Raw genomic sequence first — 19,778 nt, forward strand, 5'->3', positions numbered from 1 at the left:
CTTCAGTTTTCCGTACGAGATATGCGTTAGGATGAGCGTAGTACTGTATTAGTTGGGCGAGTGATATACCTGTGGCTGTATATTCGGAGCTGTCAGCTATCACATGCATCAAATTGTTGACTGTCACCACGAGTTAGCCTGTACGTTTTGGCTTGATATAAATTTGAGACTGCACTGATCTATACCATAGTTTAACGTCTCGATCTGCTGGCCCCTCGGCCCTCTCGCCTAGCGTGGTTAACCGGCTGGACCTGTCGGCCATGATGGGCATCACGTTAATCCAATGTTGTTAATTCTGAAGTCTTGTCTGCTTTTGTCTTCTTAACTAGTAAATTCAAATTTGAAGCTCCAACCAGCTGGATCCAGTGTCCTCTTCTTGGGACTCTCTTCTACTTGGATGTTTTCTATTGAAACTAGCTGCATCCCCTTCTAGGGCCTCGACAGACTCACATCTAGTACCTAAGCATCAAGCTAGGTCGCCTGTCCGCGATCAAAGAATTATCGCTCCCTCCACCCACCCCACCTCACTGAGCAAATGTACATGTACATATACCACGCCCACTATAATTTCACCGATCTTATGCAAATCTAACTTTTTTGCTGAATCAAACAGGCCCTAAACCCTACGTCCGAGAAACTGTAAGAAATTTTCTTGCCAAATCGGAAGAATTAATTGCAGACACTAGGAGGAAATATAACGGACGATTACCTTTCCTTCCAGGCAGTGGCGAATCTAGCAGGGGGGCTTCAACAGGCTCGAGCCCCCCCTCCAAAAATTGGAAAAGTAAAATTACTAGTATTCGTAACAATTTATTTTACCTTATTTGGAGTAAAGAATTGAGAGTTTTTGACTTTGTCTATACACAATTAACTTTGAGCCCTCCCTTCATTTTCTTCGAAGATTGGCCACTGCTTCCAGGAAGCTGGTTAAGAAGTGGTCATAAGACAAAGAGTGATGTGTTAAAGTACTGTTCCACTGGACTAGACGCTCCGCGAGATAGAGAAACAGTGACTTGTGAGGAACTGAGGATACTAAGGTTAGTCGTGCAAAAAAGAAAGTTCCGTCCGGATAACTGAGTCATTGGCTATACGCGCTAATACGAAGACTAAGCGCATCTCACGAATCTGGCCAGTAGGCGCGCCTTGTTTGAAAATGTGCAATTAATTTGCTGTTTGGGTGGTAGATCACCAGTCAAAGTATCTGCTATTTAAGAATGAATAAAAACAGATTGTACAGCAAAATGAATGTACAAAACTTGATTATCTTCAGTTCAGCCTTACATGCCAGAATTGCTATCGGTATTGAATTGCATGACCACTCAATACATCTAAAAGTCCCTCTCTCTGGCCTTAGACGTAGGATCAATGTAAAACACTACTAATTTTAGTTTTCAATAGCCCTCCTCATGTCTAGGGCTCTAGGCTCTAATAGGCCTTCGACGTAGGATGAATGTTGTCTGTAAATTTTTTCTTAAATATTGTGTTGATCAACTGAACTCCTAACCTCTTGTTTCTAATCCATATTGAATTGTATGCGCCAATAAATTCATCAAAAATCCCAAGTGACAAAAAAGGGCAGACGGTAGTTTGGACTTCAACTCACTTTATAGTCCTGACCATTCTAGTTTCTTTGGCTAAATATCACAGCCCATCTCACAACTCAAACATACAAAACGATATTACTTAACTTGGAAGACAGAAAATTTAATCCATTGGTATTAATATTCTATTTTCGCAACCCATCCTTATTTTACACACTTAACTGGATTTAATCAAATATTACTTTTTGATATGAGACATAAGTTCACCCGGAACTAGAGCACAAACAAATATGTGCAACTTGCTAGCTTTGGACATTGTTTTTTTTTTTTACTTTTTAACCAGCAAGGCCAGTGCAAAGATTAAGAAATCTGAAAGCAGGTTGAGAAATCCCATAGTCACAAGAGAAATAGTGGTTGATTTATGTATCTCATTCCACTGGGCTAGATGCTCTGAGAGATAAGAGGACGAGTGACTTGTAAAGTTTGTAAGGTTAGTCCAGCAAAAAGAAGAGTTCCGTTGGATGATGATTATATAATTTCCCGCGTCAAGCCAAGATTTACACGTGCATCTCATGGATCAGGACAGTACGTACGTCTTGTTTGATGATGTCCACTTAATTAGCTGTTTGGACGGTAGCTCATCGAACAATGCATCTGCTGTTAAATGCTATCCCTTCTGGTCTTTGAGTCGACGCACAACTCAAGCATCCACAGACTACACCTACCACACCATCTAAAGAAGAAACACCCACCTTCCATTGGTGTTCTTCTACCAAGGAGGGAGGGGAGAGTAGAGAGTAGCTAGCCATGGCAGACCTGGCGGTTGGGTTGTCGAGGACGGTGGTGGCGGGGGCGCTGACCAAGGCCCAGTCGGTGATCGAGGAGGACAACAAGCTCCGGCAGAAGGCACAACGTGACTTGGTGACCATAACTTTGGAGTTCGAGATGATGCAGTCGTTCCTTAACGTGGCCAACGGCGAGAGGGCCGTGAACAATTTGGTGAGGACCTGGGTGAAGCATGTCCGTGAACTGGCCTACGACCTTGAAGACTGCGTGGAGTTTGTTGTACATTTGGACGACAAGCCAATCTTCTGGCGCCGTTTGCTTCCAGTGTGCGTGGTAGGCCCACTGCCGTTGGACCAGGCAGTGGCGGACATAGAGGAGCTCAAGGGCAGGGCCAAGGAGTTGAGCGAGTGTTACTCGCGCTACAGCCATATCAACGAGCCTACCTCCAAGCTCGTCATGCAGCAACAACAAGCTTCCAGCCGGGGTGCTGACTCAATAGCAGTCGATGACATGCTCGTCAAGGCAAGGGAAGGCGTGAAAACGCAGCAATGCTCAGGTGATCTCGTCCAATTGATCACCAACAAGGAAAATGACCTTCAACTTGAGGTGATCTCTGTGTGGGGGACAGGCGGCAATTTCGGGGCAACTGCCATCATCAGGAAGGCGTACAATGATCCACAGATCTGCCGGAACTTCATGTGCCGCGCCTGGGTCAAGCTCATGCACCCTTTCAGCCCCCACGAGTTTGTGCGGCGCTTCATGGCTCAGGTCTACGCCACAAATGCTTCACGCGAAGAAATCGAGGGTACAGACGTGGGTGTATATGTCCTCAGGAAAATGGAGGCCAGAGAAGAAGATCTCCTCAAGAATTTTTTGGAAGAAGTCAACACCAAGACTTACCTTGTCGTCCTGGAGAACCTGAACCACATGGTGGACTGGGATGCGGTCCGGACGTTCCTTCCTGACAGGAAGAATGGCAGCAGGATCATCATGTCCACGCCACAGTTCGAGATTGCAAGCTTGTGCGTCGGGAACACTTATCAATCACTGGAGCTGAAGCAGTTCTCACCTGAGCACTCTGTTTGTGCATTCTTTAAGAAGGTACTAAATTAATCACCAAACATCATCAATTATGTTTCGAAAATCTTATTAAACTTTCAAGTTTGTTATATTCAGCTTGGAGGTTACTTTCAATACGATCACAAGTAACTACCTTTGATCATTTTTATTTATAGGTGACTTTGTGGAAATAAGCGTTCATATATAAACTGAAGTCAAATCTACGACAGAACTTTCATTTGGTAGATCAAGTTTTTTTTATGACAAATCTGGTAGATAAAGTTAGTACTAGTAAGATTAGCTAGTTCCATTTTGACCTAAAGATTAGCGAATTAAAACATCAGAACCTCCACTACACATGATTATTTTAGGTAAATCAGTACTAGAGAAATCTCTGCATGCTTGAGTGTAGCTAAATTCTGGATCACTTGAGCATATAGACATTAATTATCGCATCAACATTGAATTAATTTGGAGGACGCGACGTTTTAATGATGGACTATTTACTTATTTTGTGCTGGTATTGAATTTAACAACCACAAATTTTCATAACGGTATTAGTATCAATCACACAATGGTAATGGAGATTTCAAGTAAGAAGTGTTTTACTAGCTAGTTAATGTGGCAGTCTCCCCACAGTGAGCCAGCCAATATCCCAATTGTTTGATCTACTTTCCAAAAACAAGCAATTGTTAGGATTAACATGAGACACAGGCCACAATAAAGCTCTCTCTTTATTAAGATTTAAGAATGTAAATTAGCGTTTAATCACCTGAACTTCCATTTTACAGACAATTATGTTCAAATAAAAAATTTAACACATCCTTAGTTAACATGTTTCACCTGAGTTCTACAGCCATTTAATTCTAGCAAGATTGCATGCTTTTATTCGCGAATGCATAGACTGCTTTCTTTTTTTCCTGTGAGGATACATAGCCAAGGAAATTAGTACTTCAAGCTCTTTAGGCATCTTGCCTCTTGCTTGTTAGTAACGACATGTCTCCTCACCTGCAGGGTGCTCAACGCTATGGAGACAAAGAGAAACACAATGTGTGTGAAGTGAGTCCAAATTCATTCTTGGAAAAAATTCCCTCCTCCAATAAGAAAGCGGTCAGCGATTGGATGGAAAATCATCCCCTTATTGGACGCGGGTTACAAATGAATGAACTTCGCAATGATACAGCTCGGGCAGGTCTCAACAATTCTCCAGTTATTTCTGTTTGGGGGATAGCTGGCATTGGGAAATCTGCTCTTGTTAGAAACTTATACAATGAAAGAATGCTTCGCGACAACCAATTTAACATGTACAATTGGGTGGATGTATCACATCCATTCAATTTAAGGGATTTTTCAAGATGTTTACTTTCAGTTTATAAGTCAGAAAGCTATTATTTGGAAAGAGACCCAATTAAAGAGTGCCGCGAGCTCCTGAGCCAATATCATTGCTTCGTGGTTATTGATGGTCTTCAGTCCAAAGAAGAATGGGACTTAATAGATGCTGCCTTAGTATCAAGACCTTCTACAAGTGTTATCATTGTCATTACAACTGAAGCAAGTGTTGCCACATATTGCACAACTAACAAAGAGCAAGTCTTCAATATCAAAGGTCTAGAAGCTGCTGCAGCCATGGATCTCTTCAGGAAAGAGGTGTGTTTTCTTACAAGTCATAATATAAAGTTAGCTTTTGTTTTTTGGCAGCTATACTATCTATCCAGTCTTGAATGCATTTTTTCACAACTCGCAATCTTAACACTCCATGTAGGAGTTTGCTTTCACTACAACAAAACCTGCCAATTGAGACATGTTGTTTCATAGCTAGAGATGTGTTATTTCATCTATAGGCAACGGTAGAGCCATTTTGGTAAAGCTTCCTTGGAGCATATCCCCACGGACCATCTCAAAGCATGTACACACACTTGCTAAGTGACAGACTTTCTCAAAACATGTAGACGCACTCATGGCATGTGACACTATATAACATACGTTCAGAGTCATGTCTATACATGTAACTATGCTAGACCTGCTCATATCACGTCTCTACTGACATTGAAACATTTCATCTGCATATCGAAAAACATAGCTGTGGTTTTGTGCTTCACTATTTCGTTGTCGATTATTTTATCAGTGCCACGGCCACATATGCAAATTGACGAAAAAGATCGTTATATGAACCCATCATTCAAGGTCATCGATTGCATTTGCAATCATCATATTCCCATAATTAACAAAAACTAATAAATGTTTCGCACCATCACATGTCACAAAACAGGTCATAAATGCAAACCATCAAGTTGAAATTTATCTTCAAGCTCTATAGCTAGTTTAGGACATGAGCTCCCCAACTTCCACAGCTTCTATAGATATTGCTTATACAACAATCACAAGACTTCCCTTGCACATCCTTATTCTAAATATTTCCCTTACGAAACCTATTATACCCTGTCCCAATAATTAATTTTGTCCTCTGAATCCTGTGATCAAAACACATAAGCAACAGAAAAAGGGGATGGGAAATAAAAAGATGTGGAGCTAGATTATTTAGATAAACAACATATGTTTGATGCCCCCAAGAATTTATTGTTTCCATCATTATATGTGTTTCTGCTATATAGAAATAAGATTCCTGGAAAAGACTAAGATTTACTGGTTATGCTTGTCGTCACTAGTAATCTTCTGTTCAATACATACTATACAGAAGTGAGGATGACTCAACAAAGAATTCTAATTCAGCTGTCAAGAGATAGCGCAACTCATGGGTAATTCAGATGATGACAACATTGTTCTCAACTATCATTGTGAGGAAAACGTTGGGCCCTGGATAAATCACACACCTTGTATATTGATTGCTTGATTGAAAAATGTATTCTCTTCACTTGCTGCAGAACATTTCCATAATGTTCAGTCCTCCATTATCTGCAAACAGCAACAAATTAAACGTTGCTTCTTATGATAATGTTGATCCAATACAATTTGACCAGCAATTGTACTGACAAAAGAAATTACAATGTTGTTCGGTTATAGAGCACGTCAATCTGGCATGAGTATAATTTGGTCACCGATTCTAAGGTAGCACAGAAAAACTTTAATCAGTTATCTTCTTAAGGAGATATGGCAGTTTTTTTCTTTCTTTTGTGAAACACAAAATTACAATGTGGACGCGCGCGCCCACACACTTGCACCACCACATACACGAACTCACACAACGCTTACCAAAGACCAGGTCAAAGTTTTCGGAGCACCAAGATTGATGAAATCACCACAGACGCCCATCTGGGATTTGATAATTTGGTGGGCTAGGTGTACCACACACCCTCCTAACCATCCAACCACTGGTTGGATCTCAAGAGATACAGCTGTTGGTATAACAAGAACATTGTAGGGTAAGTTTATAATGGGCTGTGCCAAAAGTAGAACATGCCATGTTATATTGTCTCAAATTGCACCCCTATCCCAGTTTCCATAGTATATTTATATTTTTAAGTTGCAAGTGTGTGACGCACCCTTACATGTCTTAAAAAGAGCGCCGCCACACATCATTTGGCCTAGAATGTTGAGACATACTAGAGGACGACTATATATATATATAAACTTCTCTTGCAGACTATTTTGCTGTAGTGTCTGTCCATGTTAACTCACATGCTTAACACTCGAACTGCACTCCAACCACTTTGAACTTTCATAAGTAAATACGCGAACTTCTATTATATTTCTCGGTTTTCATAATGAATTTTTTCTTTAACTTCGAAACCATGAGTTAGAATGTTGACAATCTACCCTGGGGAAGATATGGATTGGACACAACCTTTTCATATACAACACTTTTTTTAAAAATTTACTGTTTAGGAGCAGTTTTAAAATACTAAAATACACATAGAACGACATTGTTTTTGTTATCAAAACCATCAAATCAGGCATCAGAATGGAACAAACTAACGAACATTAAAAATATATTGATTAGCTTCAACCTTTTCGTACAGTTTTTTTTCCAAAAATTGTACGTTTTTGGGTCACTTTCAAAAATACTAAAATCCACATAAAGCAACATTAGATATTTTATTTATCATAACATTCAATAGAATGAAGGAACGCTTATACCATTACAAAGTTATTGACTAGCTGTAACTTCTTTTTGGTAAATGTTATACTATAAAATTCAGGTATAAGAGCAGTTTAAAAATTAAAAATATATCATTTGTTTAGTTCAAACTGCGAAATGAAATATTCAAACTTCCTAGATGAATAACTGAGTTTCCTAGGATGAGCAAGCGGACTGTCGTGGTTGTGTATTTCAGCAAAATGAACATGCGACTATAGCCACTTTGCAAAAGTAAACTTCATGAAGTAGGGTTCCCCTCTCGCGAGCGATGGAGAGGTAACCCTAGCTGCCACCAGGACTCCTCCCTCCCATCTCCTCCACCCCCTCGCTGTTGCCATGGGCTAGGCCGGGCGAAGCCTGTTCAGGCCTGCGGCGGCGGGGACTTCTCTCTCCCTCGCTGGATGCATGCGGGTGTGGGTAGGCGTCTTCTAGATGGGGTGCTGCAGGGACGTCGGGTGCAGCGGCGGCAGTGGACCATGGTGGCGACGGCGCGGGGGGGGGGGGGGGCGTGGCCGGGGAGGCTCTGCTCCAAGGCCGGCACGAGGGCTTCGTAGTGTCGGTGAGGGGCGCGTGCCCGTGGTGGCTGTAGCGAAGCACGGCCCTGGCGAGGATCTAGACCTGACGGGCATTGGGCGACATGTCGCATGGGGGTGAACTACGACCTGCGGAGTCGTGGCTCTGGCTGCTGCTGGTGCGGTAGTTACCAGCCAGATCGGCTCGGATTTGGCCCCTGTCCGTCGGCAGGCAGCTCGGAGTTGGCCCTCGGGGTCCCGACATGGATGTGGGCTCCCGCGGCGTGTTGGTGGCCAATGGTGGTAGTCTGGGTCGTGTCATTGCGGCAGCTGGGCATCTTTGGTGTCGTCCCGACGATGAGCGGCTCATGAGGTGGTTTCCCTCCATCCCTAAGTTGGATTCATGCAGGAGACGCCGAGGGGCTATAATTTTCGCAGCTCTATCCACCGTTTAGGGATGCTCCGGTGCCAGGGGTGGCCATGGCGGCATCCTTGACTCCCATATGATGGCGCCACACCTCCAAGGAGTTCGCCTTTGGGACAAGGCATGGTGGTGTAGGTCAGATCTGGCCGGACATTTACCTTGGGGGGGGGGGGACCTTCCCGATCATCTCCTCTATCGTCTTGGTTGCGCGCTTAGGGTGGGGATCGGGTGGATGCCATGGATGCTGGGGTGACGACCTTGCTGGTGGGAGCCGCGACACTTTGGGGTGGAGCACACGGCTCAGGCGCTGTCTGGTGACCATGGTCATGTGGACGTCGTGGTGGCTAGGGGGTGACATCATATACGATGGTGGTGGTGTGGTCGACTGTGCATCTTTCCATGATGGAGAGTGCCAACCGGCCTGAAACCCGTTCTGACAAGTCAGGCCGGCAACGACGGCGTTCTATCACCGATCGCTTCTTGAAGGTGTCATCACATGTACTCACCGTCGCCGTGGTGCTCCAAGGGAAACCCGGATCTGCGGATTGGGTGGTGGCGGCGCTCTGGTGTCGCTCCCTTCTTGAAGGCACCGCTTGGGGCCCATGGATCGTCATGCTTGGCTTCTTCTCTTCTTCATGGCTTGTCCACGGTTGAGGATCCTAGCGACTCCTAGTGATGTTTATTGTTTCACCTGTTGTAGTTTTGGAGTTGTCTAGGATAGCGTGGGGTTGTTCTCAGCGTCTTTGTATCATGCCTTGGGTGGTTGTGGTTGGTGGCCTGTATTCGTATCGGTGTGTTTTGTTTCGGTTGGCTCTGTGATTAGTGCTTTATATATATAATGGGGAATCCTTTTTGGGTAAAAAATAAAGTTCACGCGCAGTTGAAGTAAACTTTACATGTGGACGAGACGAAGTTGTCATGAAAACGTTTGTTTTTGGTTTAGGAGTGGTTTTAAAAATAATCAAAATCCACATCCATAGCGTTTGAGCTCTTTCGCCTTAACTTTTGAATTATTTGTAGAAATGATGCGGACAATATACTATTAAAAATATAGTCCTCCAGTTCACAAATGTAAGATGTTCTAAAAAAATCCTAATCGAATTTATATAGACGCATTTCAAGTGATTGTTCATTTATTTCAGTCTGTATATAGTCTATATTGAAATATTCAAAACGTCATGCATTTGTGAACAGAGGAAGTATTAATTAGATGTGACTTTTTTCATAAAGAATACTTTAACGAATTCAATATTGTTTAATTGCATTTTTCATAGTTAAAAAAAGTGTTAGGACTTATATGTGCGTTTTGCCACCATCTTGCATTTTTCTGACCAATGTGCAATTATGCGCACATCGAGGGGAAATCAAGTTAGGCATTTTTCCATCACCTAGAGACTAGGCGCACTTTAGGCCTCCTGCCTAGGCATGCCTTTTTTCACTATAGGCCTTTTTACAAGAGCTAAATAGAAAAGTTATCCCTCTACCCCCCCCCCCTTCCGGAACCGCACCCGTCAATCTGCTTCGTCGAGTTTGTTGCCACTCGCAGCATCATCCCCATCTCCGGCAACTTCATTGATTAGTCTCGCCATGGTCGACACTCATCACTGTCGCTATTCACGTTGTCCCCAGCTTCATCCTCATGCAAAGTAGAACTGCCGCTATAAAAAAATTCAGGTACCTTAGGTTTAGCAAACGCGACCACGGTCCAGTATATGATGGTGTATTTACTCCAGCAAAATTGATGAGACACAAGACATGATTAACACAGGATTAGTGGCGGAGCTACACGAGGGAAGCATTGGGTCGTGCCTGCCCATCTGATGTGACCTTGTACTGAGATTCCTGATGCAGATGTTTATAGACGGTGGTAAGTTCTTTCTTGATCGACAACCCAACTTTTATCAAACCTAGGAGGCAATGGCAAGGAACTCTCTCCTTGCAACAACACCGAAATGAATTAGAGAACCTACTTGTATCCCCACCAAATCTAGTGTGGTTGTTCAAGTCAGGCTTGTCTTTCTAGTTGCATAATGATTACATAATGATAGATAAATTATTTTGTATTTCTAGAATAAATGATAACTCAAAATAAAAGTGCAAGTTTATGAGATTTTGGGGGTTTTCTTATCAAGGAAATTTGAACATGTTCGCAGGTTCACTAGTAACATCTCTCATGGAAATGATGCCATATAACTACAAGCATAGATATATGAATTCGGCAACCAAATATATGTCATGATAAGCATAGGTTGAGACCAATTTATATATGCAGTACATTCATAAATCTACTAGATCACACTATTAAACCGAGTGGTTAATACTCTACCCAAAGTTATCAAAACTGGGTATTAAGGAATAAAACAAAACATTGCATATATCACGTTGGCAAAGAAAGATTGTTTCAGACGGCTATACCTGGATAGGAGTGCAGACAACATAGAGAAGTACAATGGCGAAGAAGGCCGCAAAGCGAGCTGTCAGTGAAGCAAGGGGTCAGGCATATGAGGACCTCTACCAACGGTTAGGCATGAAAGAAGGCGAAATGGACATCTATAAGATGGCCAAGATCCGAGAGAGGAAGACGAGGGATATTGGACAAGTCAAATGCATCAAGGACGGAGCAGGTCAGCTCTTGGTGAAGGACGAGGAGATTAAGCATAGATGACGAGAGTACTTCGACAAGTTGTTCAATGGGGAGAATGAGAGTTCTGCCATTGAACTGTACGACTCCTTTGATGAGACTAGCATGCGTTTTGCGCGGAGAATCCAGGAGTCTGAGGTCAAGGAGGCTTTAAAAAGGATGAAAGGAGGCAAGGCGATGTGCCCTGATTGTATCCCCGTTGAGGTGTGGAAAGGCCTCGGGGACATAGCGATAGTATGGCTAACCAAGATTTTGAACCTCATTTTTCGGGCAAACAAGATGCCAGAAGAATGGAGACAGAGTATATTAGTACCAATCTTCAAGAACAAGGGGGATATTCAGAGTTGTACTAATTATCATGGAATTAAGTTGATGAGCCATACAATGAAGCTATGGGAGAGCATCATTGAGCACCGCTTAAGGAGAATGACAAGCGTGACCAAAAATCAGTTTGCTTTCATGCCTGGGAGGTCGACCATGGAAGCCATTTTCTTGGTACGACAACTATGGAGAGATACAAGGAGCAAAAGAAGGATTTGCATATGGTGCTCATTGACTTGGAGAAGGCCTATGATAAGATAACGAGGAATGTCAAACACAAAGTCCCAGTAAAGTACATTACCCTCATCAAGGATATGTACGATAATGTTGTGACAAGTGTTCGAACAAGTGATGTCGACACTGATGACTTCCCGATTAAGATAGGACTACATCAGGGGCCAGCTTTGAGCCCTTATCTCTTTGACTTGGTAATGGACGAGGTCACAAGGGATATACAAGGAGATATCCCACGGTGTATGTTCTTTGCGGATGATGTGGTGCTAGTTGACGATAGTCTGACGGGTGTAAATAGGAAGTTAGAGTTATGGAGACAAACCTTGAAATCGAAAAGGTTTAGGCTTAGTAGAACTAAGATCAAGTACATGATGTGCGATTTCGGTACTACTAGGTGTGAGGAGGAGGAGGTTAGCCTTGATGGGCAGGTGATACCTCAGAAGGACACCTTTCGATATTTGGATTCAATGCTGCAAGAGGATGGGGGTATTGATGAAGATGTGAACCATCGAATCAAAACCGGATGGATGAAGTGGCGCCAAGCTTCTGGCATTCTCTAGGACAAGAGAGTGCCACAAAAACTAAAAGGCAAGCTCTACAGGACGACTGTTCGACCCGCAATGTTGTATGGCAGTGAGTGTTGGCCGAGTAAAAGGCGACATGTTCAACAGTTAGGTGTAGCGGAGATGCGTATGTTGAGATGGATGTGTGGCCACACGAGAAAGTATAGAGTCTGGAATGATGATATACGAGATAGAGTTGGGGTAGCACCAATTAAAGAGAAGCTTGTCCAACATCGTTTGAGATGGTTTGGGCATATCCAGCACAGGCTTCCAGAAGCTCCAGTGCATAGCGGACGGCTAAAGCGTGCGGAGAATGTTAAGAGAGGCCGGGGTAGACCGAATTTGACATGGGAGGAGTCTGTTAAGAGAGACCTAAAAGATTGGAGTATCTCCAAAGAACTAGCTATGGACAGGGGTGCGTGGAAGCTTGCTATCCATGTGCCAGAGCCGAATAGTCGTGAGATCTTATGGGTTTCACCTTTAGTCTAAAGGCTTTTTTGTTGTTGTTGTTGATTGCATATATCAAGTTGACATACAATTGAAGACATAACCACTATAGAAATGAATTACGTAATCTTTTTACCCCGGGTGAGGCAAACCTGTCAAATATATTTTCATTTTTTTTGTCACTGGCGATACTTCCTGATTAGGGGCCTACTACATCTGATGCACACAGCTTACTCGTTTATTTGTTCATCTAAACTGGCCATTACTCAGACTAACAAAAAGGAGAGAAATATGCATCCATAAATAATCTATGCAACCATGATAACAATACCATACAGTAATTACTTAACACATGACAAAAGATCAATGCAATAATTCCAGAGATGTAATAATCATGTAGGACAGCTCATATGTTCTATACATTGAAGCACATGGAGTGAAACTGTCACGTGCCTACTACAACCAAGCCGTTGTCCAGAGGGGGGGGGGAGGGGGGGTGGATTACTCAATCCTCACAGGGAGCAGCATTATGATTAAGTTCATGAATAACGATGGTGGGCGGGGTGTTGGAGAAGCAACTTCCGGGGCTCCACATTGGATCATCAATACGGTTCTATGGCGGCCGCGTAAAAATTATCAATAAATAGACTAGGTATGTTGACTCATACATGAAGGCTGTCACCAAAAGGCAGACCGAAGACCCTTGTGGGCCCCATGTGTTAAGAGTGGTAAGGCCTCCCCTATGGTTGTTCCAAGGGGAACTATTTCAATTTTACTTTTGCAAATATTCATTACTGGTGACTGCATGTGTACCATACAGTATGTGTCGAAACAGCAGAACACAACTCACGTTTATAACATATTGATTTATTATGATTAATTTGTTAAACTGCTTGGACCATAGGTACACAGGAAGAATCCATCGTCCCCTTTAAATCAGCACAAAGATGCGGAGCTAGAAGAACTTATTTTGAAGTGTGGAGGTATTCCCAGGGTGATAGTTTCTATAGCTGCCTTATTGGCCAGAGAGAGTGAAACACTGATGGATAATGTACGCTCGTTGAATCACAAATTTATGCAACATCTGGAGACTAATCCCGAGTATGATAGTCTGCGAGGCTTATTTGATTGGATGCATTCGTACTTCAGTACTTTCCCGGATGTACTTAAGCCATGTATCTTCTACCTATCAGTTTTTCCTCCTGGCCGCAGCATCCAAAGAAGGCGGTTAATAAGGAGGTGGATTGCAGAAGGTTACTCCAGAGACAGCGATGAAGAATCTGCAGTAAATAAAGGGGAGAGCTTCTTCTCCAAGCTCCTTGATCTGAGCATAATTGAGGAGATACCATGGTCAGCCACCAGTGAATTCAGTAGTAGTGATATATCTACAAAGCTAGTCTCACGTCAGGTCAATGGGTTTATCCGTGATTACATCGTCTCACGAAGAATGGAAGAGAACCTTGTCTTTGAACTTGGGCCCAATTGTGTCCTGAGCACCCAACGCACAGGACGTCACCTTATCATATTGAATAGTTGGGACAGAGATAGAATTGTATTTGAGAGCATTGACTTCTCGCGGCTACGGTCGCTCACAGTGTTTGGAAACTGGGAATCATTCTTCATCTCTAAAAGTATGAGGTTGCTTCGGGTTCTTGATCTGGAGGATGCATTGGGTTTACAGGATGAACATCTAATTGAGATGGTGAAGCGGCTGTGTCGCCTGAAGTTTCTTTCCTTACGAGGATGTAGTGGGGTCTCCCATCTGCCAAGTTCACTGGGTAATCTTAGGCAGCTCCAGACTCTGGATCTAAGACACACCTCCATAGTCAGACTGCCAAAGAAAATCGTGAAATTAGAGAAGCTGCAGTATATCCGAGCTGGCACCACCGTCTCAGCATTGACACCACCTGCCCCATCCAGCAGCTTGCTAAAGTTCCGCAGACGTCGTGGCCTTCTTGGTGTTTAGGTGCCTAAAGGGATTGGAAACCTGACAGCACTGCACACTCTAGGTGTTGTCAATGTCAGTGCTTCTCGGGGAAAAGCCATTGTGGAAGAGCTCCAGAAACTCACCCAATTGCGCAAGCTTGGTGTGTCTGGTATCAATAGCCAGAACAGCAAAGACTTCTTCTCTGCAATCTCAGGTCATGTGCATTTGGAATCCTTGTTAGTGCGGTTTGCCATGGACAATCAAGGCTCCTTGGATGGCATCCCCCTGCCATGCAAAAACCTACAGAGTCTTAAACTGTATGGTCTTCAAGAAAAGTTACCTCTACCATGGAACCAACTTAGCAAGCTCAGGAAGTTGGATGTGGAGATGACCACTTTGGAGAAAACTGACATTGAGTTCCTTGCCAAGCTACCTAACCTGTGCATTCTACGTCTTCTTGTGAAGCAGCCTCAGGATGGCAAGCTCCATTTTTACGCAGAGATGTATGCAGAGGAGTTGGCCACCTTCGAAAAGGTGAAGATCCTTGAGATTGGTTGCAGCTCCAGCGAGTTGCATGTAATCTTTGGATCAAAATCGATGAACAATATTGAGCTGCTCAAGATTGACTGTTCGAATGCAACATATAAGCTTACCGGCCTGAATTATCAAACTGAACTCAAGGAAGTCTTGCTCAAGGGTACCAATGATGAAGCATTCCGGACACAGTTTGCTAGCCAGCTTGCCAGTCATCCTAAGAGACCTTCCGTGAAGCTGGAGGAACTACCACAATTGTCTTGAAGAGCCATTCTCTTCTCTCTGTTTTATCCTCTTTTTTCCCCACTTTTCAATAGTAACAGGATCCAGCCTTTGCAAGCCCTCGTTTGTTTGTATACTTGTTTCACACATTGCTTGTGTCCTTATTGGCCATACACATGTTTTTGTTTTCCACATTGCTTGTGCGATTATTGGTCATAAACACGTTTTTTTGTCAAAATATACTACGTGCACTGTTCTACCAGTAGTTCAATTTCTGCTTACCTTTAGTAACTGTGAGCCCTGGTTGACGTGCTGCTGGCAACAAAAGCCTGTTATAGTATGCCAGCAGAAACGAGGTCGCTGGATTACACCACTAGAAAGATGTCTGAATTAATTACCTTCAACTTTCCTTCATTTCAATTGTGTTAAATTGACCTTGCCTCCTCTTGCAGTTGAAGTTAGAAGAAGGGGAAATCATTTTTCTCATTCTTGCGCTCAAGTTTGCTGCTTGCTCCGTTAGTTGACTTGCATCAATGTTATGCCGCGCACTGCCAGAAGAATGGCCCTCTGCTGCATTTCCTTTTCCTTCAGTTTTCCGTTGGACACACATGTCATGTCGAGGCAGAGAATTAGTCCGGCAACGACTCACATGGCCCATCCTTACCCGGAGTATCAAAATGTTAACACGAGATGATTCACTAGAGTTTCCTCTCGGATGGAAAACACGGGACGGGTAATCTACTCTAGCTTATCCAGAATTCCAGATGACTATAGTAAACAGTACATATTTTATTGCAGTAAAAACAGAGCAGGAAAAGTGGATTGGCTAACCCTAAAATATGTAGTCGTGTGTGCAAGAGTTGGCGAGTGGAATGACCAAAAATAGTCAACCATTCCTGAGATAAATGCCTTCCGTTACCTTGAAGCCCCAGCAAGTGAACAATCCATCAAACACCTAGAGTGCATTGCCCAACTGAAAGAAAAAGTGTGGGATTCTGAGGAAGGGGCAGGATCGAACCTTGGGATAAGAAAGGCAGAGGATGCATACCATGATGTGGGCGGGACAGAAGAGCAGTGCACTTGGAGCTCAACCGCGTCGTCAATCACCAGAGCTAGCGTCGACGGCTACAGATCGCTCCGATCCTCCTCAAATTTGATTGCTCTTGGTTTGCCGTGACGTGTGGAGCGCAATGGGATGAAAGAGGCACGGCACAGGGAGGGGGGTAGCAGCCGTGCGCCAACGTGAGGAAGTTGGCAGCGGCGAAGAGGCGGGGAGACGGAGGAGAGAAACGGTGCGAGAGAGAGGAGGCGGCTGCGGATGAGATCGTGAGAGCATCTCCAGCCGTTCGGCCCTCCAAACGCCGAAAAAACGCGTCCTAGGGCGAACCGGCGAGATTTTCAACGTGGGGCGACTGCGTTCCCGGTCGTCGCCCCAGGTCGGCCCCAGGACTAAACGAATTCGGCGTTTTTTTGGCACAAACTCGTCGAAATTCATCCAAACTCGGTGACATTCATTCAAATTTGTATAAAATAAAATAAAAAAAACAAACACGGCCTAGCTACGCCGCCCTCGCCGCGCCTCGCCGCCGTCTGACTTCTACATGCCTAGGCGCTTGTAGAAGTCGGTGTAGTCTCCGCCATCGTCGTCGTCGTCGTCGTCGTCGCCGCCGTCGTCCTCGCCCCGCCACCCGCCGCCGTCCTTGCCGCAGCCCTGTCCAGGGTCGCCGACGCGGGATGGCCCGGCCTCCTCCTCATCGCTGTCGAGGTAGAGGACGCCGTCCACCTCGCGGACGGGGCGGGGGTGGCGCGCCTTGAGTTCCTCGAGGGCGCGGTGCTGGCGAGCCACCTGCTCGCGGACGTAGTCCTCCCTCGCCCACCTCATGGCCATCTCGGCGGCGGCGGCCATCGCGAGGTGCTCCGGCCTCACCGGGAGCAGGGGAGGCTCCAACTCGGTTTTCGACCGGACGCGGCGCATGCGACCGCTGCGGCCTTCCTCGGGGATGGTCAAGGCACCACTGCGGGTGCGGCGCCCTAGCGGGGACTCCCCCGCCATGTACATTTACAAGAGTGATGAGCTAGAAGATTACTCGGGGAAGATTACTTGGTCTATATCCTGTAACCGAAAAATCTGAATCTAATTGATGCTTACCATGTTAATTAACTGAATTTAATTACTTCTATGTCTTTGGAACAACAGGTAGAGAGGAAGAATCCCAAATCCGCTTTAAATGGTCACAAAAGTGACGAGCTAGAAGAACTGATTATGAAGTGTGGAGGTCTTCCCAAAGTGATAGTTTCAATAGCTGCATTATTGGCCACACAGACGGTAACATTGATGGATAATGTGCGTTTGTTAAATAGCAAGTTTATGCACACTCTAGAGAACAATCCAGAGTATGCCAGCCTACAGGGCCTATTCGATTGGATGTATTCTTACTTCCGTACTTGCCCGGATTCAATTAAGCCATGTATCTTCTATCTATCAATTTTTCCTCGAGGCCACGGCATCCGGCGAAGGCGACTAGTAAGGAGGTGGATTGCAGAAGGTTACTCTAGAGATAGTGATGAAGAATCTGCGGTGGATAAAGGGGAGAGCTTCTTCTCCAAGCTCCTTGATCTAAGCATAATCCAGCAGATGCCACAGTTAGTCACCCCTGCATTCAGTGACACAAGGATAGTGATGTGCCAGGCCAATGGCTTCATCCGCGAGTACATCGTCTCGCGAAGAATGGAAGAGAACATTGTCTTTGAACTTGGGCCCAATTGTGTCCTGACCACCGAACGCAAAGGGCATCACCTTATCGTATTGAAGAATTGGGTCAGAGACATAATTGTATTCGATAGCATTGACTTCTCACGGTTACGGTCGCTCACAGTGTTTGGAAAGTGGGAATCATTCTTCATCTCCAAAAGTATGAGGTTGCTTCGAGTTCTTGATCTGGAGGATGCATCAGGTTTAAAGGATTAATATCTTATTGAGATGGTGAAGCGGCTGCGCCGCCTCAAGTTTCTCTCCTTACGAGGATGTAGTGAGATCTCCCATCTGCCTAGTTCACTGGGTGAGCTTAGGCAGCTCCAGACTCTGGATGTGAGGCACACCTCCATAGCCAGACTGCCAAAGAACATCGGGAAGTTACAGAAGCTGCAGTATATCCGAGCTGGCACTACCATCTCAGCATTGACATCACCTGCCCCATCCCGCAGCTTGCTAGAGTTGCGCAGACGTCGTGCCCTACATGGTGTTGAGGTTCCTAGAGGGATTGGAAAATTGACAGCCCTGCATACACTTGGTGTTGTCAATGTCATTGCTTCTGGGGGAAAAGCATTTGTGAAAGAGCTCAAGAAACTCACTCAATTGCGCAAGCTTGGTGTGTCTAGCATCAATAGGCATAACAGCGAGGACTTCTTCTCTGCAATCTCAGGTCACGTGCATTTGGAATCCTTGTTAGTGCGGCTTGCAGAGGGAAATCAACGTTCCTTGGATGGCATCTCCCTGCCTTGGGAGAACCTACAGAGTCTTAAACTGCATGGGCTACAAGACAAGTTACCTCTACTTGAGGGCCAACTTAGCAAGCTCAAGAAGTTGGATGTGGAGATGGACTCTTTAGAGAAGACTGACATTGAGTCCCTTGCCATGCTACCAAACTTGTGCATTCTACGCCTTCGTGTGAAGCAGCTTCCGGATAGCAGGCTCCATTTTTATGCCGAGATGTGCCGGGAGCAGCTGGACACCTTCAAAAAAGTGAAGATCCTTGAGATTGGTTGCAGATCCAGCAATTTACAAGTATCCTTTGGATCAAAGTCGATGAAAAATCTTGAGCTGCTCGAGATTGACTACTCAAGTGGATCATGTCAGCTTGCCAGCCTGAATAATCTGTCTGAACTAAAGGAAGTCTTGCTCAAGGGTACAAATGATGAGCAATTCAGGATAGAGTTTGAGAGACATCTTGCTACTCACCCAAATAGTCCTGCCGTGAAGTTGGAGAAACTATCCGCATCAACTTGAAGAGTTCCATTTTTCCAGCTATCACTAGTTAGCTGGATATCCAGCCTTTGCAATCCATCATTTGTTTTTTTCGTGTAATCCATCATTTCTTTGTGTACTTGTTTTCCACATTGCTTGTGTGCTTATTAGCAATAAACATGTATTTTTGTAAAAATATACTACCTATGTGCACTCTTTACGGGCAGCTGGATTTTCTGACGGTCTTTATTAAAACTGAGTTGTGGACTGTCGTCAATTTGATGCTGGCAACAAGCCTGTTACGGTGTGCCAGCACAAACGATTTCGTTGGACTACGCCAGTAGAAAGATGTCTAAATTAATTACTTTCAGTTTTCCTTCCTTTCAAAGGATGTTAAGATTTGTTTAATACTTATTTCTCCTTGTGTTAAATACAAAATTGATCCCGTCTTGTAGTTGTAGTTAGAAGAAGGGGGGCATTCTTCTCTTAGGTGTACTCACGTTTACT

At 44.4% G+C, this 19,778-nt stretch overlaps 1 pseudogene across 1 annotated transcript; it reads left to right on the forward strand.

Moving 5' to 3' along the window:
• The first annotated feature begins 2,219 nt into the window (after window positions 1-2,219).
• Window positions 2,220-19,511, forward strand: LOC147962299 (disease resistance protein Pik-2-like; annotated as a pseudogene). Its single transcript, XR_015610460.1, has 3 exons — window positions 2,220-3,428; window positions 4,401-5,033; window positions 17,505-19,511. The product of XR_015610460.1 is annotated as a disease resistance protein Pik-2-like (transcript).
• Window positions 19,512-19,778: the final 267 nt, after the last annotated feature.

Source organism: Triticum urartu, chromosome 7A (genome assembly GCF_056163025.1).
Source record: "Triticum urartu cultivar PI428250 chromosome 7A, HENAU_Tu73, whole genome shotgun sequence".
Taxonomy (NCBI): Eukaryota; Viridiplantae; Streptophyta; class Magnoliopsida; order Poales; family Poaceae; genus Triticum; species Triticum urartu.